Raw genomic sequence first — 27,939 nt, forward strand, 5'->3', positions numbered from 1 at the left:
CTCTTGCACAGTGAGTGAAGGTGACGTGAGATCCGTCGGTGGACTTTTTGCTGTGTGATTACGGCACTTGGTTGGAGTGCTTGGTGCAAACTCAAGCTCCCTGGTGAATCTCGACATGAGCATCGGCAGCTGCGTCTATTTGCTGTGGACCTCACTGCAAGAGATGCTAAAAACACGCAAGCCTGGGGCAATTTGCCATGAAACGAATTCGAATCTTCAATAATGTGAAGCTGTTTTTGCACTGATGGCAGATTTATAATTCATTTTTTTTAGTAAGAATAATAGTTTTAGTTGCACCCATCAAATAAATAAAAAAAGGAAAAGTTATCAATGAAGTATCTTTAATTGCTAGTCCTTAAATTAGTTTTACAGCGAAAATAACTTACGCCATTACCTCTTTTATATACTCATACCATGGTTTTGTTCATTCCGTCCACCCCTAATAATCACACATTGATATTTATATCCGTACATTATGTGTGTGTGTGTGTGTGGGGGGGATATCATTAACTAACCAAAGTGGAGGACTTCCAATGTAGACACATTCTACAGTATCTAATGAACAATTACATCAACACCTTCATCTAGTTCATATATCATTTGCAATGGCCATTAATGAGTGTCAAAAGAGCACAGCAATTACTGTATAGAAGTTCTCTAAAGTGACAGAATGTCATCGGCTATATATTGCTATTAATTTATAATCTTGTTTAAAGGTTATATAAAGACAGTAAGGCAAAACATCGATGTAAGTTATCTTTTTGGATAAATCTCTATCTATTACACAAAAAAATATAAAGAGGTTAAGTGAAATATATACAGTATACTGTATATACGTATATTCGTATGATTAATAAAGCATTTGTAAACCACATCAGTCATGCTATGGACATCTTCTCTTTAATGTAAACATAAACAGCAATTAATAAGACTAAGGAGTCTGATAGATGAGTGAAAATGATTCAAGCGAGCCGAGCTGAGAAATGATCTAAGGCGCCTGACTACAGGATGGGCTGTTTAAACAATTATGTCACCTTTGCGTGTATGTCAATTTAGAAAATGCATCTCAACAGCATCGATTTTGATACAGTATTTAGATTTCATACAATTCCAAGAGATTTTAGAATCAACGCCACACAAAGACAGCCAAGTGATACAGTTATACAGTTAAAAGTAATCTTATGGAAACAATAATAAAAATAAAGCATGAAACACATTTTACTGGGCTGTTTTCTACGCTTGCAGAAAACAATATGCATTCAAAATACCTTGACATTAATTTCATTTCAAAAGCCTTTATCATCTCATGGCTACATATACAAAATTAAATTCTCCAACAAGCTTCAGCACTGGCCTTCTTTACGTTTTTTTCGTGTATGCGAGCATACGCGTACAGCCAAACACACAGTCTTGCAAAGTATACTGCTTTCGACTCATACGGGTACACACGGGTTTTGACGCATGCGCATTACGACATATTGCAATACCTCTCCCGGCCTACAGGGGTAAGGTTTTCTTCTTCTACCTTGAATCAATGCACCCTGGACACGGTTGCCACCTCATGGTTAAACTAATTACTGCAATAAATGGAATGCGCATGCGTGACAAAATTCCGGCAGTGTGCTTACAGTACGCGCGTACTATTCTGATGACGGAATTTGCGTCACGCGCACTGTACGCTGTCCCTCGTGTACGAGTAAAAAAGGAACTATACTTCAGACTTAAGGTAGAGAAAACAACCAATTTACTATAGCTGCAAACAATCTCATTCATTTAGTAAATCACATAATTAGCTAAGAGCGGTCATGTATTAAACATATTAGCAACACAATGTGTTAACCCTGCTGGTGTTTGAGCCATGTGAACAACCAACAGTAGTATTTCCCAACACTCCAAATCCAAGAAACACCTTCAGAATGAGACGTTGCAACTCTATCAGTATTGTATCCTTGAGGTATGCTACACAATGTCATCGACACAGATATAGCATTCTTTCAAAATGTGCATTTTAATACATGTTCCATCTTGGTTTTCACAGCTTGGAAATGCTGATCTCCGTGAATTCAAGAAAACAGGACAGAGAGAGACAAATCCATATTCTTCCGATGTGACTGCTATCTTTGCACACAAATGTCTGAAAATATAACCATTATCTGTTCCTTTGTGCCGCAGGTTGTCCTCATGATTAGCGCAGACACACATCAGATTGCAGATTATCTCACAAACCATGTCAAATAACTAACAGCTGAGGGCTGGAAATCAGCTGAGAATCTAGTGTTGTGTTTTATGTCTACGGAAGAAAGAGAGAACGTTTCCAGAGAACAGTGGCGTAACTTTGTTTTGAAAAGTGGTGGGGACAAAGACGACACAAACAATACTTTAATATTTTTTTTCTGTAATAACTCGTTGGGAATATTCATGGGCGTCACAAACGCGAAAAATGTAGGTGACTCCTCCTCTAGAAAACAGTATAAAAACTGCGCCGCTTTATCGACGGCTTCAGTGTAGCATTAGTGCGAAAGACGCATAACAAATAATATTGACCCAGCCGTGAAGCAGGTTCGAATCCGCTGAACTCACTATTCTAAATTTTCATATCAGATCTGCTTCCATTTGTTTTTAAACTATATCATGTTTTCATCAATAGATCATTTAAAGCATGTTGTGCGTTATTATATGTAAGGATGGCTGTTGCCGTACGTAATTAAACGTATTAATTCGTGACAAAATTCCCCATGTTTTCCCCATGTTAAAAATTTCAAGTTTTCAATAAGTTTCACTTATTACTACGGGCATTACCAGATAGGCTACAAATATACAACAAACTTTCTAAATTTTGTTTTGAACTCATGAAACTACAAAGTTGTGACTTTTTCCATTTTTTGGAGTTTTCTATCAAGTATCAAAATGTAATTAATCTTGCAATAGACGATAGCAACCGCATGTCGAGAACAATAAGGATGAATATATAGCATCAAAGTGCAATTAAGCGCAAAATGTTTGGTACATGTATGATTTGAACAGCCATTTTCAAATATTTTATCATTTTATTAAAAATAAATACCTTTACAATCTGATATGTGAAAAAGTTCAGCAAATAACAATCTCGAACCCACGACGACATGAAGGGTAATACTTGCTTTACGCTCTACGCCACCGGATCAGTTAAGTTTTGTGTGCCTTTCTTACATTTTGTCTATTCCAATCTGAACCTGATGGGCGGAGTTAGTATAAATAGCCTCTGCTTACAAAGTGGGCTACTTGCACGGTAAATAGACACTCCGTATTTTTTATTTCTTCCAATAAGTGGTAGGGACAAAATTGACTTTGGCAAAGATGGTGGGGACATGACCCACCCATCCACCCGCAAATTACGCCTATGCCAGAGAACACCTGTTTTTACAATACATGTGCCTGCTCAAGATTATGTGTCCTGGTGAAATTTCACCCTAAAAATGCATAAAATATTTCTGAAATATTAAATAATATAAATATTTATTTATTTATTTTAATATAGTAAATAGATTTTACACAACACAAGCAATGTGAACTACAAAAAAGTAAAAGGTCTTGAAAGTGGACACGGTTTATTGTAATGATATTTATCCATTAATTCAATTTTCTTCAATAACTACTGCTATTTATGATGTTGGTTCGGCCCAGAACACGTCAATGCTGTCCAAAGCAATGTATTGGTATTCCTGAAACAATCACGACTTCATCTGTGCCACGAATACGTCAAGAGCCTGATGGTATGACATGACTTTTAATCAAGCCAGTATGATGTAATTCATCTCTGCTTTCATACACTTATTGAATGCATGTCAACTTTGTGAGGAGTGAAGAGCAGAAATGTGTTCACCCAATATAAAGGCTGGCAGGAGGGAAGCGCTTCAACAGACTCGCTGTTTTATGACATACAATAAATGCGACGGGAGAGCTGAACAGATGGTGTCATAATGCGACTGAATCTGCAGTCGCACGAGTCAAGGTTAAACACTATCAGACCGCATCTGGATTCAGGCAAAAACATTCACTCATGCTTCAAATAAAACTATGTGTAGTTAAACAAGTTTAAAGAATCACATTCTTAGTATTAAATGTACATTCCAATTATGGCCTTGATATTTAGCATTGTATCACAGTGAAGAGCTGTTTGATACACAAATTCATAACAATAACAATTAACAAAAAAAATAATGTTTCAAGAAAATCTGCAACGGTTGCACTTTACAGTACACGCACCTACTGTGTTCTTACAATGCACTTATACCCAACAAATTATTGGTAACTTTGTGTATTTCATCTGGTTTAGGCTTGTAGTTAGAGTAGAACAGGACTGTAAAATAAAGTGCTTTACACCGGTAACTACAGTCATAACAGTTTCAACCTCATGCGGCATGCCTATAAACCAGCCACAGTCTATTCACTGACTGTCTGATGAATATTTTACACAAAACTGGCAGAAAACTAACAGTTCCAATCTAATTTGGCTGGAATGTATGCAATTATTCACTTTGCTATTCTTTGCCAGCTTAGCGCCATTAAATCTTGGATAGCATTATTTGAAGCACTTAGCATCAAGTAAGCCTAATGTCCACAGGCAGAACTGTATACACATTGTTTTGTCTGTTAAATACTCGGCACTTCTTTCAAAATAATACAAATTTGGTTTTTGAGCTTATCTGTAGCTCAGCTCTACACCGAGCTAGCAACATCAAGGTCATGGGTTTCATTTCCAGGGAATGAACAAACTGATTAAATGTATAGCTTGAATGCGCTGCAAGTCACTTTGGATAAAAGCGTCTGCCAAATATATCAAGTAATGATATCAAAGCCTACGCATACTTCTGCTAATTTCCTCTGTGGGTTTTATGCAACCGATCAGACGCTGCAATACTGTAGCTTGATTTATTTGTTATGGTATCAACTACTTAACATGAACATGCTCCTAAAGGGCCTGTGACACCCTTCCGTTTGTTTAACTTGCTCTGTGATACAGGCCTCAGCTCACATGGTAACAGTTCCTGAAACAACATCATACAGGAAATGTTATATAGGAATATACAGGGAAAAGTGTTATATAGGAATATATGGGGTAAAGTGTTACGTGGGAATAAATAGCAAAAGTGTTATATGGGAATGTATGGGAAAATGTGTGATATAGGAATATACAGTATGGGAATAAGGTGTTATATAAGGATATATAGGGGAAAATGTTATATAGGAATGTACAGGAAACAAGTGTTATATAGGAATGCATAGGGGGAAAGGTGTTAGATAGGAATATATAGGAAACAAGTTTTGTATGGGAATATATAAGAACATTTTGTTTTATAGGAATGTATAGGGGAAAATATTATATGTTGTGTTATACTGGGATATATAGCAGGACAGTGTTATATAGGAATATACAAGAAACAAGTGTTATATGGGAATATATAGTGTAAAGTGTTATACAGGGATATATAGCAGGGCAGTGTTACTGTATATAGGAATATACAGGAAACAAGTGTTATATAGGAATATATAGTGTAAAGTGTTATACTGGGATATATAGCAGGACAGTGTTACTGTATATAGGAATACACAGGAAACAAGTGTTATATGGGAATATATAGTGTAAAGTGTTATACTGGGATATATAGCAGGACAGTGTTACTGTATATAGGAATATACAGGAAACAAGTGTTATATGGGAATATATAGTGTAAAGTGTTATACTGGGATATATAGCAGGACAGTGTTACTGTATATAGGAATATACAGGAAACAAGTGTTATATGGGAATATATAGTGTAAAGTGTTATACTGGGATATATAGCAGGACAGTGTTACTGTATATAGGAATATACAGGAAACAAGTGTTATATGGGAATATATAGTGTAAAGTGTTATACTGGGATATATAGCAGGACAGTGTTACTGTATATAGGAATATACAGGAAACAAGTGTTATATAGGAATATATAGTGTAAAGTGTTATACTGGGATATATAGCAGGACAGTGTTACTGTATATAGGAATACACAGGAAACAAGTGTTATATGGGAATATATAGTGTAAAGTGTTATACTGGGATATATAGCAGGACAGTGTTACTGTATATAGGAATATACAGGAAACAAGTGTTATATGGGAATATATAGTGTAAAGTGTTATACTGGGATATATAGCAGGACAGTGTTACTGTATATAGGAATATACAGGAAACAAGTGTTATATGGGAATATATAGTGTAAAGTGTTATACTGGGATATATAGCAGGACAGTGTTACTGTATATAGGAATATACAGGAAACAAGTGTTATATAGGAATACATATGGGAAAATGTTATATAGGAATGTACAGGAAACAAGTGTTATATAGGAATGCATAGGGGGAAAGGTGTTAGATAGGAATATATAGGAAACAAGTTTTGTATGGGAATATATAGGAAACAAGTGTTATATGGGAATATATAAGAATATTTTGTTTTATAGGAATGTATAGGGGAAATATTATATGGGAATATATAGTGTAAAGTGTTATACTGGGATACGTATATAGCAGGACAGTGTTATATAGGAATATACAGGAAACAAGTGTTATATAGGAATATATAGTGTAAAGTGTTATACTGGGATATATAGCAGGACAGTGTTATATAGGAATATACAGGAAACAAGTGTTATATGGGAATATATAGTGTAAAGTGTTATACTGGGATATATAGCAGGACAGTGTTACTGTATATAGGAATATACAGGAAACAAGTGTTAGATGGGAATATATAGAAAAACAGTGTTTTATACAAATATGTAGGGGAATATGTTATATTGGAATATATAGGAAAAATGTTTTATAAAAATATATACAGTAGGAAAAGTGTTTTATAGGAATATATATGGGGGTCTGGATGTTGTACAGAAATATATAGGATAAAAGGAAACAAATTTCTAGCAATTATAATCTGTACAACAGTCTTCTATAGATGGATTGCTTAAAAACAAACAAAAAAAAACATTTTCAATTTACAATCATTCTACAGGACAAAAACATTCACATAAATGAAGAATCACTCAAATATATTACGGTGATTACAGCTGTCTGTACGCAAGGTCCCTTGATTCCTGTTAATCACACAACTTCAAACATAAACACACAACAACATTAACAAAAATCTGATTATTCACAGAAGTAACTGATTGGAGTTGACAACATAAATGGTTTTGGCAAACATTAAACACAAACTCCTGCACACATACGAACATCTGATTACACGCTTAAGAAGATTAATGCATTCTTCTGCTATAACTTCCTCTCTGACCGTGTCGTTACGACCAATCAAAAGAGATTATTTCCTTAATCCCTCCGAATGATCCGTCCACTCCGAGAGCACCTTTTATTAGTCGAGTCCATTAGTATTTCACCATGACAACCATCTAATCGCTTTGCAGAGCTGACAAAACATTCAGACGAGCCACATCGCTATGAACAATCGAAATTAGCCTTAGAAAAAATCTTGTTCTGCCATGAAGAAGACGCATTGCCTCGACAGGGTTGTGTGTACTCGGGCACATTCGAGAAAGTGAAGATTTCATTGTCACGCATTGTTCCTTTCTCATCTCTTCTGATCCCGAGCCGACGCAAGCGAGCGAGAGACAAGGTTAGAAAAGCCACGCTTCATCCACTCGAATCACCGAATACTATCAGAAAGTTATTTTTGTGCTTGAGTGGCAGTGGAAGCATTGTGATTTTTTGAGTAGTATTATTTTGTTTGCTTCTACGGTGGAAGACATAAATGTGCCTTTTAAGACAATTTAATTGTTAAATTTAACTTATTGTGATTATTTGATATGATCACAATTCCTGTGCACTTCATATTAATCATATAGTGCCTTTTAAAACATGGGATTTGAAAAGTAAATGACAAAATTTCCAGAAAGTAACACAAAGCATGCAGAATATACTCAGGGTTAAGAGTAATATGCTTGCTTTTGCACCTAAAAAAACAATAGTTTACTTAATACTGTTTAAAGAGGGTACTGTAAATATAAAATAGACCATTGAGAAGAAAATATTTAATTGTGTTTGTTTTAAGATGTTAAAAATAAACAAAAAAATCTGTTCTTACCTAAGCATATAATACTAATTTATCATTTTATGACAGGGGGAAATTTACAAACTGCAGCTTCAACATATTTTAATATTCCGAATATTACCATTTATGTCATTCTACCCTGTGAAACATCTGTAACTCGCATCTGTAGCTATCAAAAACGACAATTAAATCCTTAATCGCTATTATTTGCGTGGCAGTTTATCGCTGGAATTTCATAATCGAGACAGCCTCAGTTCTTTCATGGCATGAACATCACAGATGACTGAGCGCAACAGCTCATTATTACCCACCTTTCCAAACAATGGAGTTAAAAATGAAACGTGGGTGTTTCTATCAGCCCAGCCGGGGGCCATCAGTGTTGGGCAAAAGCCACTCTCCTGCTGGAAACCTTTACTGAATATGCATCTAGAAGGACAGAGCCGCAGGAAACCTGTGATGCTGACGTAGAGAGGTTCTGCTATCGTGGCCCCCGCAACAGCTGCACTCAGCCTGGGCTCTGGGACCTCGATCGGCCCCTGTGGAGCAGGAGAGAGCGAGAGAAGAATGTCTCGGCCAATCACTGACGGAAGAGTAGCGTCTTTTTTCTTCACATGAAGCACAGGAACCTCAGAGGTGTTAATTTAGTGAGGGATCCTTATTAGTGTCACCCTGACCCACCTATATGTGGGTGTGAGGGTTGGAAATCTGCCCTGAATATCAGAGAATACTGTGGAGACGCTCCAATCAGACTCCAATGCTTTGCGCTATGGCTCTATGTGCACAGAAACAGCATTGCATCACACCTACTTCAATTATGTAAATAGAAATTATTGTTAGACTTTACAATAAGGTTGTATTTGTTATCATTGGTAAATGTATTAGATGACATGAGATAGGACTGACACGAGACAGTGTGAAATGTAGTTTTTTGTAAAACATTTTTTAATTTGTTAATGTTAGTTAACGCCAATGCAGTTGTTAATGTTAACAGTTACAATGGTTGATTTTAAAGGTCCATTTTGCCAGTGATCTGATCACATATTTACCGTCCATTTTTTTACTATTGACATGTACTGTAGGTACACTTTTAAAAATAATGATTCCTGAGAGGTTATTTGTAGGGCTGTATGGTTTCATAAATAACCGTTAAAGTCCCCGTGAACCGGAAGTTGCGATCGTTTTTACTTCCGTATTCTGACACATTTCCGAGTGAAAAGGAATTTCAAAGGAGAAAATGAGTGGCCGTGGCTTACATTTTTCGCTGTGAATTGATTGGAGTGTTTAGCTATTTAACTGCTAGTCATTTCGTTTGCATAAAATATTAAAAGCACATTTGGAAATCTGTGTTGTGGATGTATCTTTCAGGAAATTGTTGATGCATCTTTCAGGGGCGAAACCTGAAGTGAAACTGCGCCAAACACATGTCAGAATATACTAACGTTTTGGAAATATTGAGAAAAGCAAACAAGGAAATGCAGGAAAACACAAGAACACAATGCTAGTTGCTAGTATGCTAAAAGTTACGTTTAACACACAAACTACAGAGACTTAAAGTCCCCGTGAACCGGAAGTTGCGATCGTTTTTACTTCCGTATTCTGACACATTTCCGAGTGAAAAGGAATTTCAAAGCAGAAAATGAGTGGCCGTGGCTTGCATTTTTCCCTGCGAATTGATTGGATGTGTAAAAACAGCACTGTAAAAAGAATACTGTGAAATTTACAGCAACTTGCTGGCAGCAATTGGCAAGCAAGTTGCTGTAAAACATGCCACAGTATGCTGACTGTAAGTTTCATCACAGTAACTATTAAACACTGTAATTATTTATCACAGTAATAATCACAGTTCTGTAATTGCAATTAGAGTATTAGAATGCTGTGTTCTTTATCACAGCAATTATTACACTAGTGTAACATGCATTACTGCATTAAATTTTGTGTACTGTGAAATAAAGACACCACTTTTACCACAAAAATGACATTTATTGACTTAAAGCATTTCTTATGTGACAATGCATAAAGGCATAAAAATAGATTGTAAACATGTAAACATTACTTATTTTGTAAATATATAGTTTTATTTTGTCAAATTAAAATTAGAAATGTATAAAACATAGTGGATCTGCATCTGTGAATCTGTGAATGCAACTTTATTTTTAAGAGTGTAAATTAGCCCGTATTCACCATCAAATAGTGTTTTCTGTTTAGCCAGCAAGTCGGTTCAGCTGTATTTATTTGTCACAGTTAATTGCTGTGTTTTGACTAATGGAACTAATAACCGGGTTGCACGGATCAAGTGCACACCCAAATTCCTGAACAGTTTAGTTATTTTGTATTTTTTAACTAAATAAATCCACGAAATTAATTTATGTATCTTGTTAAGTATCTGGACTGAACATACTGTAGGGCTGCTGTGATTCTAGGACTGCTCTTCTCATTAAAACAGAAAGAAGTGTGGATGTTGCCAAGTACAGGAAACAGAAAGATTCTCTGGAGGAAATCTCATGTTTCATCTAGACTACAGTATATCCATGTGAAAAGGTTTTTGCTAATTAGTGTGGGTACCTGCTTGACTAGCTGGTAGACGTGTCGTGATGCTGGTTTAAAACGCCCACAAGAGCACATGCCGGTGAGAAGGCAACATGAAAATGACCCTGAGACAGACTTTCTTAAAGATCACCCTCCAGCAGAAAAGCAAGTTAAAACCAACTTAAATAGGTCTAAAAAAACAACTACTGTGGACAAGAAAACATATATTTTTTTTTTTCTAATATGAAATGTTTCAATGTATTAGAACACTGTTCGAAAGATTTTGCAGAAAATGTGCAAAAAAATCTAGAATGTGTCATTCGGTAAAATGAGATTTGGTTTTGAGAGTAATAAATGAGAAATATTTCTAAGACACAAATACAGTATGTGCAATGCCACCAGAGGGATTTTGCTTCCATTGTTCTATACCTTAGGGGAACATTTATGTACTCATGTATAGCTTTAACAAAACTATTTACCTACAAAATAGCTGTATTATCCCGCTGTGTGCTATTGAGTGCTTTCGTTCAGATCTTTGCAGAAACGGCTCCTTCAATAAGTCAAACTCCCATGAGAGCTGGTGAATTATCCAGAGGCTTCAGAGTCTTCAACAGATCACTGCGAAACCTGTCATCATTAATTCCAAAAATATCTTGAAATCTTGTTTTGTACAAAAACAAAAAAGGATTGGGTTTTTACGCCACATCATTCCTGAAAATAATAGATCCACACATAACTACCGATACCGAGTATGTTATTTTATATACTTACAAGAACTATAATCAAGACATTTTGGTTGGTTGGTTGGTTGGTAAACAGTTGCTATGTGGCACAACCCTTGAGAAAATGTTCACATTCATCTTGATGGTGTTGTTCAGATGGTGCACGTCCCCATGACTCATTTAAGTCTAAAAATAACAATTCTGTCATCATTTACTCACCCTCTTGTCATTTCAAACCATTTCAAACTTTCTGTCTACTGTATCCCACAAAAGAAGTTATTTTGAAGAACGTTGTAAACTGGCCCCCATTTCACTTGCATTGGTTTTGTGTCCATACAATAGAAGTGAATGGGTGCCGGCGCTGTCCGGTTACCGACTTTCTTCAAAATATCTTCTTTTGTCTAATTAAAAATGCCAAAGACTTTGCAACCTTTCAAGCATCAATGCTTTTTTCTATTAGACTGAGAGGTGACCTCACCCCACAGGCTCCTATTTGACTTCCTCCTGCACCGGATAGCTTCTCATTACTGGCCCTCCATCATTCCGGAATGCACCTGCCATGCACTCCTTAGACCCTTGGAAAACAACACATCAAAGAGGCTCTTTAATGTAGCCTGTCCAAATAAGGTCACTCATCAGTCACATGAAGTAAGAGAGAAAGAGTGAGAGAGAGGGGCATTCCAGCCCGAGGGGGTCTACAGTCACCATCATCTTTGCTGGCATCACATGCATGTGACAGCACAGCAACGGTATCTACACCCTCGACACGGAGAAACATCACATGTACTTTCTGCCAAGAGCTAAAGCGAGCAGTCGTGCTTGAAAGGAGTTGGAAATCAGTCATGAAACGGGGAACAAAATTAGATTTGGATTGACACGAGTCGTCTGCTAACTAGGGCTCTGTGATATAGAAATTCTCAGCATTTTCTTGTTTAATATCATTTTACAATTTTCATTTATTTGATTGAAGAGATTGAATAATATGACATTTAGTACGAATTCAGTATTTTAATATTGCATATCTGGGATGTCCAGGGCTGGATTGGTAATCGGGCATACCGGGCATTTTCCCGGTGGGCGATGTACTTTTTGGGCCGAAACGGACGCATGGGCTGGAGAGATGGACGGATTAGAAGCGTGAATCGGGCGCGTATGCACGGAACGCGAATGCAATTGCGAATCGGACATGTATACAGGAAAGGCAATGACAGCAGCACAACCTACCACTCGCCAAATGGTGGAGGGCCGAAGCTGGTCAAAAATGCCAGGGCCAATTTAATGTCCAAGTCCAGCCCTGGGGATGACGTGAGGGCAAACAAATTATGAGAGAATTTTTATTTTGGGGTGAACTATAAATGGGACGTATTTGTGAAATTCAAACAGAAAGAAGTTCGTTGAAAATCATGAATGAAGACGCTTGAACTGTGTATCTCATTCATAAAGCTAAAAAAGACAATTATACAAATGCATCTCGTAACATGATGTCATTTCCACAACCCAATGTTTTTTTGTGCACTGAAAATTTTAAAAGATTATTTTCTCTTTCAAACCCACACAGAGATACAAAACAGTCGCGTGTGACAAGCTGCGTCAAATTAAGCATGACGTCTACTCTGACATCTCTATTGCTGACTGAAAAAGAAGGCTTACTGCTCAGGTTTGGTATCCAGCAGTGTTCCTTTCTCTCTTGTGATACCGATCTCTTTAGTCTCTCATTGAAAGTGTCTCTGAGCGCTCTTATCTCCACAGCCTCCAGACTCTTCTCCTCAGCTCACCCTCCTAAGTATACAGCTAATCTCAGATTTATCTGGAAGCCAAAATTTGCTCCCTCTTCAGGTGTTGAGGCAAAGCCTTTTGTGTTTCTCTTAGAACAGGGCCGTTGTGTGAAGCTCGACTATTTTGAACAGATGACTACCTCTGTGCTGAAACGTACCCCATGCAGACGTTTCCCAGTATGACCAGTTAGGAATAATTAAAGCTGATTAGATTTTGAGGTCTCGGTAAATGAAGGCCTCAATTAGGTCCACATCTGTTGCGCTTGGACAGATTCTCTTTAAATGCACATAATATAAGATGCCAGTGGTGAGGTTAAGGGATGCGTAGATTTTATACACAACAGGCTTCCCAAATTGTGCACATACAGGATGCACTATGAGGTTATACTCAGTCTCCAATGAGGATATATGTAAACATATATACAATATAGCCACACTCTAAGCACCACATACTGTATACATTACTAAAATAAATAATTAAGAAAGAATATGCAGAAAAGCATAAAGATATGAAGCTGCATTTATAACAAAGAATGGCAAAAATGCAGATGTCATGTTAACGCACACACCTTGTAACGTTACTCGGCTTATGACATTCACTCCAATGTGCTGCTGTGAACTGAAGAATGCGCTAAATAACGCGGCCTAACGCCGTTTTCATAATAAGAGTTTTAAATGGGACTATAAAGCGATCTCGAATTCTTGTACAGATTACATTATTACTCACAATATTTTAGGGGGGCTAAGCTAGAACTTTAGGGGGGCTTTAGCTCCCACTGGTGAGTAGTGTGTTTACGTTGAACATTCCCAAAAAATAAGTGCACTTTACCCAGATGATGCACTCATTTAACCGAAAATATGAAGTGTGGAGCGCTGGACACTTATTGCACTTAACAGTCGCAGTTTCACGTATGTAGTGGAAGTGAAGCGGGGCTGATAGGTGCTGCACGAGCAAAGTTTTCCTGGCGAACAATAACGCCTCAGTCTGATGATGGCTGAGGTAATTTTGGGCAAAACAGATAGAAATGACAAAATACAATGTACACTTTTTAGTTTGAGCCTTCATGCCTAAGCAGTCAACACGGACTCAACCAACAACAAGAAGATAGAAGAAAAGAAGCTTGAAAAAAAGCGCTGTAAATTAATTAAAAACATGCAAATTACAATATAAATCATCCAAATTATGATTGTTTTCACAGGTTTTTTAATAACGTTGTTGTTTGTGCTGTTTTTTAAAGTACGAGTGAAATTAAAAATGATAATTTATTTTTTCATGAAATATTGCAGCGTTTATAGTAAATAGCTTATCAATGTGGGTCATATTCTTTTTAAAATTAATTTACTCTCATAATCTTCAGTTAAAATCTGAAAATGCACTTCCGCCCTGAAATGACTATCCATCTCAAATTACGTAAATTAGACGGCTTGGGCGGAGCATCCGTTTATTTCTTCCCTTTTACTTTTAGTCTGCTGCCAGCTTCATTTCTAAATCGATGCAACAGCTGTTTTTACACATCCAATCGATTCGCAGTGAAAAACGCAAGCCACGCCCACTCATTTTCTCATTTGAAATTCCTTTTCACTCGGAAATGTGTCAAAATACACAAGTTAAAACGATTGCAACTTCCGGTTCACGGGGACTTTAAGTCTCTGTAGTTTGTGTGTTAAACGTAACTTTTAGCATACTAGCAACTAGCATTGTGTTCTTGTGTTTTCCTGCATTTCCTTGTTTGCTTTTCTCAATATTTCCAAAACGTTAGCATATTCTGACATGTGGTTGGCGCAGTTTCACTTCTGGTTTCGCCCCTGAAAGATGCATCCACAATTTCCTGAAAGATACATCCACAACACAGATTTCCAAATGTGCTTTTAATATTTTATGGAAACGAAATGACTAGCAGTTAAATAGCTAAACCCTCGCGTTATTACATGGTGGCGGTGGTTGCTTTAAAGTGCTGTCATGCCAGAAAAAAATTGAGAGTATTAATTTTACCCTCACTGAACGAATGAGGGGCATGTGAGCGTGTAAAAACTGACCCAATCCAATCAAAAATGAATATATCTGGATCCAATTCATCAGAGAGCTTGTATCAGTCTTTCCCCAGGTGTGATCGAGTATCTTGTTTGGGGACCTTCCAAATTCCTTCCTGTCCTTTATGACATTGCTGTGCTCTAAGCGAGATACAATTAAATCTGAAGTATCTTTTCTACGTGTTCTTCCTCTCGTTGTAACCCTCCACAATCGGCTGCCTGAGGCTATTTGTGAAAGATATGCATAATGGGAACACGGTATTCTGAGTGGTGCTACAAAAAAAGGGAAAATTAGGCGAGTCAATCATCGTTGGGTGAGACGCATCTGTTCAAACCTAGCCCAGAGTTGAAGGTTGTGAATTCTTTGTGAAGGGTGGAAATGTTATGTGTGTATTATGTATATAGTTGAAGACAGCATGACATCAAAATCGACCCTATTTGCCTTAGCAATGCATGTTAGCGGTGTAATTGTGCATGAGTAAGTTATTACAGAAATTGTCTTATATTGTGACATGTTCACAAAATGTTATCTCTGACATTCTCTAGCTTTGTTGAAGCATCCAAAAAAAGAGCAAGTTAGCGCTCATTTCGATTTCAGTTGACACCTTGTTACAGACTTTTTCAATCACCTGAGCTATAAAATACATGGGACTAATCAACGCATCTTAAAACTTCTTGCAGCAGAAATTTCTCACTGGTAAAATCTACACTCTTAAAAAAAGGTGCTTCAAAAGGTTCTTTGATGCCATAGAAGAACCTTTTGGTTCCATAAAGAACCTTTAACATCTGAAGAACCCCAAAAGGTTTCACAAAAGGTTCTTCTATGGCATCGCTGTGAAGAACATTTCAAGCACGAGTATTCTGTAATATTATACACTTTTGTTATATATATGTTCCTTTCCATGATTCACAATAGTAAACTTGTAAAAAGTATAGCTCTTGGGCCCCTCCAATAACATCCAGACAATTAAAATCATTAAAACTTAAATAATTAATTATCAAATACAGTATGTTCTAAAAATGTATTTGTATCATCTATTAAATAATGATCTATCAATTTAATCACAGAAAAATTGTAAATTTATGCATGCAATGAACTTTGATCTTCCCGACCAGAATATGTAAATGATCCCCAGCCTACCGGCCTGCGTGGATAAGGTAACCTGCGATCTTATTTTACAGATTTTTTACACATGGCGTCAGAGAGGCAAAACTTACAGATTTAAAAAGGCTAACCCCTGTTCGTCTTGCTTTCCAGCCCTCCTCTTTAACCACCCAGCTCCATTCTAGAATATACAATCCACAATCCAATCATGCCCTACATTTTCTCATTGAATGTCCTTTCTCACTCAGAAATATGTCAGATGAGTGAAATGGGTTGTGATGAGCATTTTAAGTTGACAATAACACTGAGTAATATGTCAATTATAGAAATTCTTGATCAATATCAGTATGCATCTTGATTTATTATATTGATATAATTCATCCAACTATACCGTAAATAGCTAAAAAAGCACATTTTCTGTTCAAAAATTACACTGTGGCCTGCTAATCAAAGTGCTGTGTAAAACAGGCATGAGGCAACAAGCCTGAAACAGCAGCCCCTGTGGGATTTTCAATAAAGTGCAAGTGAAGTCAACGTGCTGGATCCCCGAACACTGACTCTGTTCTGATGTAAAATATTATTAGGTCAGAGAGTGAAGTGAACCAGCTGCCCCCATGGCATCTTCTGTCCAGAAATATCAACCAGTGACTTGTCTTTGCAGTGGCTATAGATGATGCAGAATGAGGTGTTATAAACCTTAAATGTTTCTTACACTTAGATCTTGCGGCTGAGATGTTTTAAATCACATCTGTTGACACTCTTCATGTCATTGCGTTCTTTGTTAAATAATGTTTTAAAATGTGTGATTCGCACACAAATGAAGTATTGTTACAGTTATCTTCAAGTCAAGACAAACTACGCATCACACTCAGAAATGACTGTGAAATGGTTTAACAAAAGCAATTTTATTTTAGGCGTTAATGCATCAATAACCATTAGTTAAAACCGCAGGCACATGCAATATGACTTATGGATGGATGAAATTAAGAAAACACTGATAGTTCACCCAAAAATAAAAATTCTGTCATCACTTACTCATCCTCTTGTCATTTCATACATGTCTGACTTTCTTCTGCAGAACACAAAAGAAGATATTTTGAAGAATGTTGTTAAATGGCCTCCATTCACTTGCATTGGTTTTGTGTCCATACAATAAAAGTAAATGGGGGCCAGTGCTGTTTGGATACCAACTTTCTTCGACATATTTTATTTTCTGTCAAAAAGGTTTGAAATGACAAGAGGGTGAGTAAATGGTGACAGATTTTTTGGGGGGTGAACAATCACTTTAAGATTACCTAAGGTGTATGTATTTGTATTACATTTGCTTCCAGTTTTTACACTGGTCTGAACAAACATGCTTAATATATCTTTACTGTTTGAAATAAAAATGCTTACAAAAAATTGCTTTCCAACATCAAATCCTTCCTCCATTTCTTTTTAAGTAAATCTAATTCAACGCAATAAACAGATATCATAACCAGACATGATGGTGCAGCACGTTATAAAAACCATCGGTAACACTTTAGTATAAGGACCAATTCTCACTATTAACTAGTTGCTTATTAGCATGCCTATTATTAGCATATTGGCTGTTTATAAGCACTTATAAAGCACATATTCTGCATGACCATATTCTACATCCCTAATCCTATACCCAACACCTAAACCTAACAACTACCTTACTAACTATTATTAGGCAATACATTAAGAGTTAACTAAGCAAAAGTCGTAGTTAATAGTTTACTAAAACCGAGAACTGGACCTTAAAATAAAGTGTGACCAAACCATCTTTTCCATTTTATTATTTTTTAATGTTGCTGCATCACATCAGTTTAGGACATATGGAAATATCACATCTTTGAGTTTCACAAAAATGCCCCGTGTTACAGATGTTAAAAGTAAACGTGCCAATAAACTCTCTCATTTTAAAGCTCTCATACACTCTCTCATATGGTCTAAAAGCCACCAAACTCATGTTTTCATTTCATGGATTTGAGAGCATGGATCTGTCTCTACATCTGTCAATAGTGTCTGAAAGAACACTGCACTTCCATAAGTACACCAATAACATAAGACTTAGACTTCATGTAGTGTGTCGAGGGAAAGACTGTTCTTCTAAACAGACGCTAACCCACAACGCCTATTTTAAATGAACAGATTTAATTCACTGCAGTTCAGACACTCACACAAGTTGTCATTACTCAACTCTCAGTTTTCCCACGTTGTGCATTTTTAAATATATTCACCAGCACTACTATAGAGTTAAGTGAGGACAATAGCATTTTAAATAACATATGACCTACTGAAGATAACGGGTCAGCTATATGAAAATCACAATAAAGTCACAATGTGTACATCAAACGTGTGGACTAAAACAAAACAAAAACATAGACGCAAGCACATGGAAGATTCATATAAAGATATTCACTTCAGCTTCCTGCTGTGGCAAACCCTGCAGACATTCTTGTCCATTTTCATTTTATTAGTGGCAGATCTCACTCAGAGAAAAGCCTTGCAGCTCCTATTATCTTATGGCAGGAAAGCGCTGCTGGTTTTCCCTCTGAATGTTGACACTGTCTCCTCAAGGCCCACACTACATCTGTCACTTTCAATTAAACACAGTGCTGAAGCCTGGACCTCCGGTTAACATCAATAACCTTTTGACCAAATCGTATGTCATATGAGTCATTTTATTCACAGTTATGGTATGTTCCACAATAGAGTATTGGCAAAAACTGTATTAAATAATGATATGCCTATTTTTAATTTAAGTCAAATACATTAAATGTAGGACTATCAATTTTGAACTACATTATTCACAACAAATGAATGAATGGTTTTACATTATATTGATACAACTAAATTACAATAAAACAGTAAAAATAGTTATGTAGAGTTTGGTAATTTAGACGATATTTGTACGCTTGTGACCACACATCAGTTGAAACATTTATGCCACATTTATGCAGCAATACAAATCTCGGCAATCGCTCTTTGCATGACCTCTTAATAACTAGTTTTCCCTCCTCTGACCCGTTTAGGACATCTCCCGTTCTGTATTTTTACATTAGTTGCTCTAAATTTTAATGCAAATCAGTCCTGCCCACTAACACTGGTACAAATATATGCACCACAGTATAAATGGTACAGCAAAAAACAGTCTGCATATTTTGGTAACGCTTTATAATACTGTTTCAGACTTAATAGGTAGGTAATTCAGAACAAATGGTTAGTGCTGCATTAATACTGTAGTCATTATTGATAACTAATAAGGAAGAAAGATTTGCTAATAGCATACTGATGTTTAAGGTAAGTAACAATTAGTTACTTATAACTTATTTCATAAATACTGTATGCTGTATGTCTCCTGCAGAACTATACAATAACTAAGACTCATTTTAAATCCTTATCTATTAACCTACTCATTAACAGCTGCTAAACATAAGTATGTCAATAAACTGGTTACATTTTGATAACTATTAAAAATACAATTTTAACTATTTTTTAATTACAGTAATCTTAATTATTATTAATATCAATTATCACCAAACTATTGTCCGATATTGTCCTCATCAAGATTTTATTTTTCATATCAATCATATCAATGAAATAAATCTAATGAATCTTTATCATTTTTTCTATTTTTTGTATTTAAAAGGAAATAAACTTAAGAAATACACCAATCACTGCTTCATTAGCCGACTTACCTCAAACATATCTGACATATCTCTCCTTGTTGCTTATTATGAGTCCAGTGGCACAATACAATAGCTGAAGAGTTGTATTTTCATTATTAACTATTAAGAAATTAATAAAAAAATAGTATGACTGTTCTTACTGAATTATTTTGTTAAAATCATAGTAACTTTTTAGTAATTACTCAGGTCTTGCCACATCAGTATTGAGTAATTACTTATGATCCGGAACAGTATTATAAAGTGAAAATCATGATAACCCGTTAATAAAAAAGTAATTCTGAAGTTACTTTGAAATGAAAAATTAAAATGACAAGTATTACTCTTAAATAAAACATCACTTTAAAAACAAAAGCTTCTAGTAACTAACTTACAATCCACACACACACACACCTGAACAGAGCTGACTTTTTATGCACACAATAGATACATTTTAATAAATACGAACAAAAAAATACAGTTAAACATAGTCACAGTAGTCAAAGCAATATATGAAATTGAGTATGGTTTTAACGCAAAACTTAACATATCTGACACAAAATGTAAATTCAGGTTTTTGTTATTAGCTTCCATACCAAACAGGTATCTTTAATAGGCTGTTTAGTGGCAAAACTATTTTTTAGCAACTGTTAATGGATAGTTATTGTTCTTAGTTATTGTATAGTTCTGCAGGAGACTTACAGCATTTAGTTGTTATTAATGACTATGAACTAAGTAATAAGTAACTAATTGTTACTTACTTTAAACATCAGTATGCTTTTACTTACTGATTAGCTAATCTTCCGTACTAGTTGTCAGTAATGACTACAGTGTTAATGCAGCACTAACCATTTGTTCTGCATTAGTTCCTGCATAACTACCTATTAAGTATGAAACATTATTATAAAGTGTTACCCATATTTTAATCGCTGCATGTGATGTCACCCACACATATTTCGTAAAAATACAAAGTTTTCTAAAGGCACGAGTCTCCTACACATTTAGCTGGAACAGCAAGATGCCAAGAATGCTCGGGCCATGTCAAACTGTGATGAAAATTTAAATCTAAATTAAACTTACACAGCCATGACATTGCGAGTTGAGTTAACGGTTGAAGATGTCATTATGTTAATAAACATATTTATTAAGTTTCGTCTAGGAATATTCCTAAATAACCTTTTTGTACCTATATATAATACCCCGTATATCACTCAACCTAAATGAATTAGGACTTGTGATAAAAGCTACTAAGATAGAGGTCAGTCACGAAAGACACATTTTCTCGTACTAATCTTAGCATCTCGCTTCTCTAAAAACCACCACGGAGATGCAGGATAATATTACACATATAACATTTTACAGTAATTTACATCAAAGTGCAAAGTGTTCTCTCAGTGGCTTTGAACCCCTGGTAGATGGACACATCCGACCTCACATTTAATAGCGCAAAAAGCATATATTGCTTTAGCTCAGTCAATTACAGCGGTATGCGCCTACTGTGTTTCGTGAGTGTGCGTGCTTGTGTGTCAGAGAGAGAGATAGAGAACTTGGGGGATGAGAGAGAGGTGTGCGATGTATGTGCCAAAAGTTAAAATTCATGTTTCTATTTGCAGTTATTTGTTGTCCGATGAAACTGGACAATGTAAGCAATCATCTGTGCTGTTTGTGGCCAAATTGCCGTGACTGCCGATATGCACAAAAGTATCAATGAGGATGCTAATGGTGCAATAAGTAACTCAAAGGTTAAAGCTGCAATTGAAAACTTTTTTGCGCTTTTGTTTTAAACAGAGCCAATATTAGAGACTGCAGTTCAGAGATCATAAAAACAATATTTAGTCAAACACATATTTCATGCTACTAAATATTAATAGTGATCATCAAATTAATACTTTAAAAGTGTGAATCTCACTGTACATATATTTCTTTGTGAGATTCACTTAAAAGTGTCTACAAACTGAGCCAAAAGTGTAACATTACAATTAGAGGGGAAAATAGAATATCGATCCAACAGAATAAAGCCCAGTTTCCATTTCATTCATGTTTTCCATGCTCATAACATGGTCTGTCTTATTATAACACACTCAGCGTCTTCAAATGTTTCGCTGCAAGTTTCTTTGGACTTGAAAAAGTGACTCTAAATTGTATTCACTCTAAAGCTGAAACTTGTGGGTAAACAACTTTAAAACCTTCACATAAAGTTTTCTGAAGGTCCTGTAAAGTCTCCTCATGGACGGGTCATGTGAGCAAGTGTCTGTCTTAGGTGCTAAATCTCCTGAACGAAGGTCTGACCGAGTTGAAGAGAGTCTGAGGTGTTGCTTAGTAACTAGTCAAAATGGTCACGCACAGGGGCTGCGGCGAACGCCGCTGTCCAGAACACGATCGCACATCTGTCTGTGTTTGTGTCTGTCTAATTTCATGCCTGTTTATTATTTAAACGTCAGAAGTCTTCCAAGCTATACAACCATAGGCGTTTCAGCAGCAACAACATAAATGCTATGTGACGTCTGCAAAGAATCTATAACTGTTGAGTAGTTTTTAATACAGCTTTATACAATAAATATATTGTATAATAATATAATAACGAGCCTGGTTTGAAAATGTAAGAAGAAGAAAGTACAGATATGTGTGTAAAAATGTAAGAAGTGACAGTAAAAAGTCGTCAGAGAAATAAATAAATTCAAATAAATTAATAAATTAAATAAATAATAATAGTAAAGTACTGCTACCAGAAAAATCTACTTGAGTACATATTTGTACTTTGTTACTTCCCATCTCTGATCAGTGCCCTCGCCCCACAAAGATGTAATATACGCGGGCATAAAAGGCTTATTTAGTGGTATTGCTGGTAAAGTGGAATGAAATCAATAACCTGCAGAATAAAATCGATAACGAATTGTGTTGCGTTTATTGTATGCAGTGTGAGGCTAATGCAGAAAACATGTTTAAACATGCACGCCTAGAGAGTCAGAGTACTAAAGAGCACACTACTAAACTGAGTGGTCCGTTTTATGAACGCTAACAGCTGGGAAACAAAACGGATTTGTCACAATATATTAGATCCGTATAGCTGTATAGAGCGCTCTTAAAGAGCCAGCAGCATAATAAAGATCTTTGTTTATAATGTTCATCAAAAAACAAAGGACGGGCTCAAAACATTCACTCATATTTAAGGAATTGCGTTCTCCTTATATGAATGGTTAAGATAAAGAAAAAGGAGCATACAATAATTTAGTTGTTAAAGATGTGCTTTAAAAACACTAAATACAGCACACTTTACACTTTGTGTTGAAAGAGAGTTTATGTAATAAGCAATAAAATCAATAATCATTATAACTTGTTTTTCTATAGCAAACTAAACAGAACGTTAATGCCCTGGCAGTGGAAGATAGCATTGGTTTTATATTTAATTTGATTACGTTAATGTTTAAGTTGAGATTTACAATAAATATTTTAATTTAAAATTGTTAATGTTACCATGTAAAGGAAATACTGTTGTAAAAAAGCACATTATTTGTATAAAGTGTTTGCAAACCAAGTACTTTTAATATAAAAGATCACCATACACTACTTTTGAATTCATCAATGAATTTTATGCTTAACAATGTGATTAGTCGCGATTAATCACAGAAAAGTCATGTGATTAATCGCGATTAAAAATGATAATCGTTGCCCAGCACTGAATAAAATATTTATATAAATTATTATTAATATAAATTAAATATGAAATAAATTGTTATATTATAACCAAACACAGACCAGACGTTACCTTCAGGCCAGGCGTGTGCATCCATTGAAACCGTCTATAGGTATTTTGTCACTACCCCTCAAATGCGACCCATTGAAGCCTGCGTCCGATGAAACCATCTACATAAACAACTCTTAAAGATGTTCATTTGACATTTCAATTCAGTCCTAATTTTATTCTAATGTTAATGTTTAAAAACTAAAACAGAAATTGCATCTGCATCAGAGTTGTTTACGTCTTGTAAAATGGTCTATAGGTTCTAATAAATTGTTTGCACAAACAATCAATGGGGTCATTTTTTTGGAGGAGGACAGCATTCATGATAGTGGGTGAAATTAAAACTCACCACTACCAGCAATTATTATTAAATACACATGGCTGGTACCCATACACACATAAAAGAGAAAGAAACGGATATTAATGTCTACTAATAATGTCTGGCTTTATTAGGATGATGTAAAAATAATGTCTCTAAAAATAATATCCAATAAACTCCAAAACTGCACACAGACTCGCTTTCTTTCTTTGACTTTTCAGGTGTCGGTATTTGGCTGGCATGATGTGATGCGGGCGCTATAATCAAAGTGCCCAATGAAAACAGGAAGTCTTTTACGTTCCTACTGTGCACGCGAATGAGAATCTAATCAACTTTCTACCCACAAAACAGCAGGGTGCACTGAATTCATATTTACTCGCAAAGCTAAAACAATCTCATTAAAGTGTTACACACTAATTTAACCGCAAGACAAAAGATAAATGAATGCATGGGGAAATACATCTTTACTGATCGTAATTTTTCAGGAGAAACCCAAGAACTGTTCGGAGGCTTATGCCATCAAAACATGTTATTTACAACATGTTAGAAATAATTTGGTCTTGTGGAAAAGTGTTAGTTTGATCATAACTTAACATTAGTGAAATGTTTACTCGCTTAATTTACAGAACCCTTGGCTGACACCTGCAGTTCATAATGTTAACCACTGGCCAATGGTCAGCACTGAAACAAGTCCCAATAGAGTTTCTCTTCGGAAAACCAAATGCAAATTCTAATCTGTTTCAAGGCATAAAGAGACAAAATGAGCTAATTAAAAGGTCATAAACTGCTCTGGTAATCAATCCTTAATGGAAAACCTATTCCCTAATGACAGGATGTTGCATTAGTCTGAAGATTATGGATTGTAATTAGTGGACATTTGTCTCAAGGTTAGGGATTGCTATGAAACTTTCCAACAGTATCCTTGAAAAACACAGAGAATCATTCTTTATGTGTTGTAAAAAGTGTAAGTGAACAACAGCTGTTAGTGTAATGAGCTAAAATAAACTATATGGATATTGGTGTAGCCTTATGTAGTTAGTCACGTTCAATAATATTTTGACTAAATAACATCTTATAGTGTACTAATAAGACATTGAAAGTAAAACCAAAGAACTGTCAACTTGTGCAAGTGTGCAGCCCTCATTACACAGCAGCCAGTAAACAACCAAGTAAACACAAATAAAAATACCAAACCTTTATCTGAAAATGTGCAAGAATTGTCAGAAGTGTTTTTTTTCCTCGCACAAATCAGGATTCACCTTAAAAGCAAGTACTAGAAAAGTGTTGCAGCCAGAAGCCAAATGCTTACATCAAAGTAAAGTTCAGCTCTGAAAGTTTCTAGAGCTCGCTCATGGGACGTTTCCGTGACACATTTTCGGTCAGAGGGATAACTAAAAACAGAGAGAGGATATTGCAAGTCCAAAGGCAAACAATGTGTGGGGGGTGCAAAGAATTACACAACTGCTTTATTGCACTGATCTGTGATATCCAGTATTCCTCTTGAGGAGCGATAAATCAAATGAGTTACATACTTTACAGTGTTTGCAAATAAACTCGCTCTCTGCATTGTAAAGATGAATTGCCGTGTCAGACACTTGCATTGTTATTGTGAAATTGGGCTATTGTTAAACCAATCACAGCTCATCTACTCCTCCCAAGAGTCAGAGGATTTATAATAAGGTCAATATCATCAGTCATCTGACAACTGTCAATCTGCTGACAGCAGAGTAGCAATGCAACAAAACAGTTCAGAAAGAAAGTTGTAGGAAAGTCAACAGTTTTCAAGCACATGCATGAAAAAAACACTTTTTTAACTTTAGGGTTTATACAATATTTGACCAATTAATTTCCGTGACTCATTAAGTCGTTAATGATTTCTAGAAATTAATTGTAATAATATTTATTTTAACAATAGAGATTGCACTCACAAAACGAAATGTTAATTTTACAGCTTGGCGCAACTAAAATAAAAGCCTGTGTGATACTTTAATGTTATTAACGTTTCCACGGCTAGAAAAATTGTTTCTAGAAAAAAATTCCATGACGGAAACACCCAAACATCTGGCTGCACGTCTCAAACGAGCAAATTACGAAACCAGGTATGCTCTCTTCAGCCTTAACTGCACCATACTGTCATTTCTCTATCCCTGGAATACAGCATCAACATAAAGAAATACTTCCAGTCTGTTAATGTGCATCATCACTGTGCACAACTTGCACGCACGGGACACACGCAACTCTCCGCGCGCAGATGTAATCGCATCGATAAGCAGCATCTTTAACAGAAAACAAACTGACTTACTCTGGATGTTGCGAGAAGAAAAACACCCCGCTCTTTTTTCTCCTCCCGTTCGTAAAGTGAGGCAAACAGTGACAGGTCTCCGTACGCAAAGCCAAAGACAGATAGAGAAAGCCAGACGCTAGGATCCCACGAGCTCCTCGTATCTCTACAGGATGCGCCGTCGCGCGCAGCAGCGCATCCTTCAAACGCGTGCGCTGTTTGAGACGCGCGATCTCCTCCACCTCTCAGGCTGTGGTCCAGACCTCACAGACGATCCCAGCCTCCCTCCCTTACGACTGAAGCGATGTGCAACAGAGATAGAGAGACCGAGAGAGATAGATAGAGACAGAGAGAGAGAGAGGACACAGAGTCGCCGAGCGCAGTGGCTGGCGGCGCGTGCTCGAGTAGCTGTGTGGAGCAGCTCGCGCCTCGCAGCCTCGTCCTGACACATAAATAACAACGCGTAAGGGTCCCACCTCACTGAAAACAACTCCGCCAACACAGTTTCAATTATTTTACTCTCATTTTTACAGCATTTATATTTGCATTCTTTACAGATGTGTTTCACATATATTACTTTTTATAGTTTAGTTAATTAAATTATTACTTAATGCTAAATTCTACTCCCATACAATAGTATCTAAAAATATTCATAATTTCACTACACGTATAAATACAAATATGACTGTACAAGACTGTTTATGTTAATACCTTAATAGCCTATGTGGTAAGTCGGTAATACAGTTTTTGTATACTTTATGTTTACAGTCAGAAACGGTTTAATAATGCAAACAAATGTAAACAAATGGTCACATCCAAATGGATTGAAGTATTTTAGACTTGAGGCAAATAATTAAAATGATGAGTAAATTGCTTAAAAGTAGCCTATACTGTAATAAAAGGCAATCGAACCAAACATTGTGTTGCATTTAGGCATGGTTATAAACACACAATGTTTTCATAATGTTGTTTTCATCAACTTGTCAAATCGTTTATTTAATCAACTTGTCGTATTCGTTTATTTTAACAATGTTATTTTCAACACAGTTATGCAGTTGTGTAGAATTCAGGTCGATTTCAGTTTCTGTGGCAGTAGTTCAATTCAATTTCAGTTTCTTCGTCTGTAATTTAATTTAGAGTGACCACAATCCATGGCAGTACCACTTTTCCTTTGCATTGAAGGCAGCAATTAAACGTAAGTTTCTATTCATAGTGACTGTAATTGGTTTTACATACAGGCCTTTATAGGTTTTTTCACATTTTCCAGTTTTGCTGTCAAGTGCTTGTCATTGAATTGAACTGAGAACGTTTTGCTCTAAAAGCTATTGAACAAACGTGTCGACCAAATCATAAGATTTATATAGGCTAGTTAGAATGATGTCCTCATATTGCACATAGGTCGTAATGTTTCTCAATGTAACTTTGAACCATAAAGGCTGCACTAAAACCTGAATATAAACTCCTTTTTAAGTAATCTTTAACTTTGAGGTACCTCTATTACTGAGCCCTGAATTGTAATTTCATGTTATAACAGAATTGCGGATGTGAGATTTTCCACGATGCAGGCTACAGAAATAAAATGAATATGCAATCATTAAGGAAGGCTTGACGTCCTCTCCTGGCTAAATAGATCAAACGCTGTTGTTCTTGTCTTTACGTTCTCAGGCTGAGACTTCATTT

General features: G+C 36.0%; 1 protein-coding gene across 5 annotated transcripts in view; it reads right to left on the bottom strand.

Annotated features, from left to right (window-relative positions):
• The window catches only part of cntn5 (contactin 5), a 244,619-nt gene extending 217,970 nt beyond the window's left edge, over positions 1-26,649 (bottom strand). For 2 of the 5 annotated variants that reach the window (XM_057347802.1, XM_057347803.1), the window contains exon 1: positions 26,281-26,648. The gene's annotated coding sequence lies outside the window, so the exon portion shown is untranslated. Of the gene's footprint in view, positions 1-26,280 lie in introns of all 5 variants that reach the window. The other 3 variants (XM_057347800.1, XM_057347801.1, XM_057347804.1) reach the window with 2 other exon arrangements.
• Positions 26,650-27,939: the final 1,290 nt, after the last annotated feature.

The sequence above is a fragment of the Triplophysa rosa genome, linkage group LG12 (genome assembly GCF_024868665.1).
Source record: "Triplophysa rosa linkage group LG12, Trosa_1v2, whole genome shotgun sequence".
Lineage (NCBI taxonomy): Eukaryota > Metazoa > Chordata > Actinopteri > Cypriniformes > Nemacheilidae > Triplophysa > Triplophysa rosa.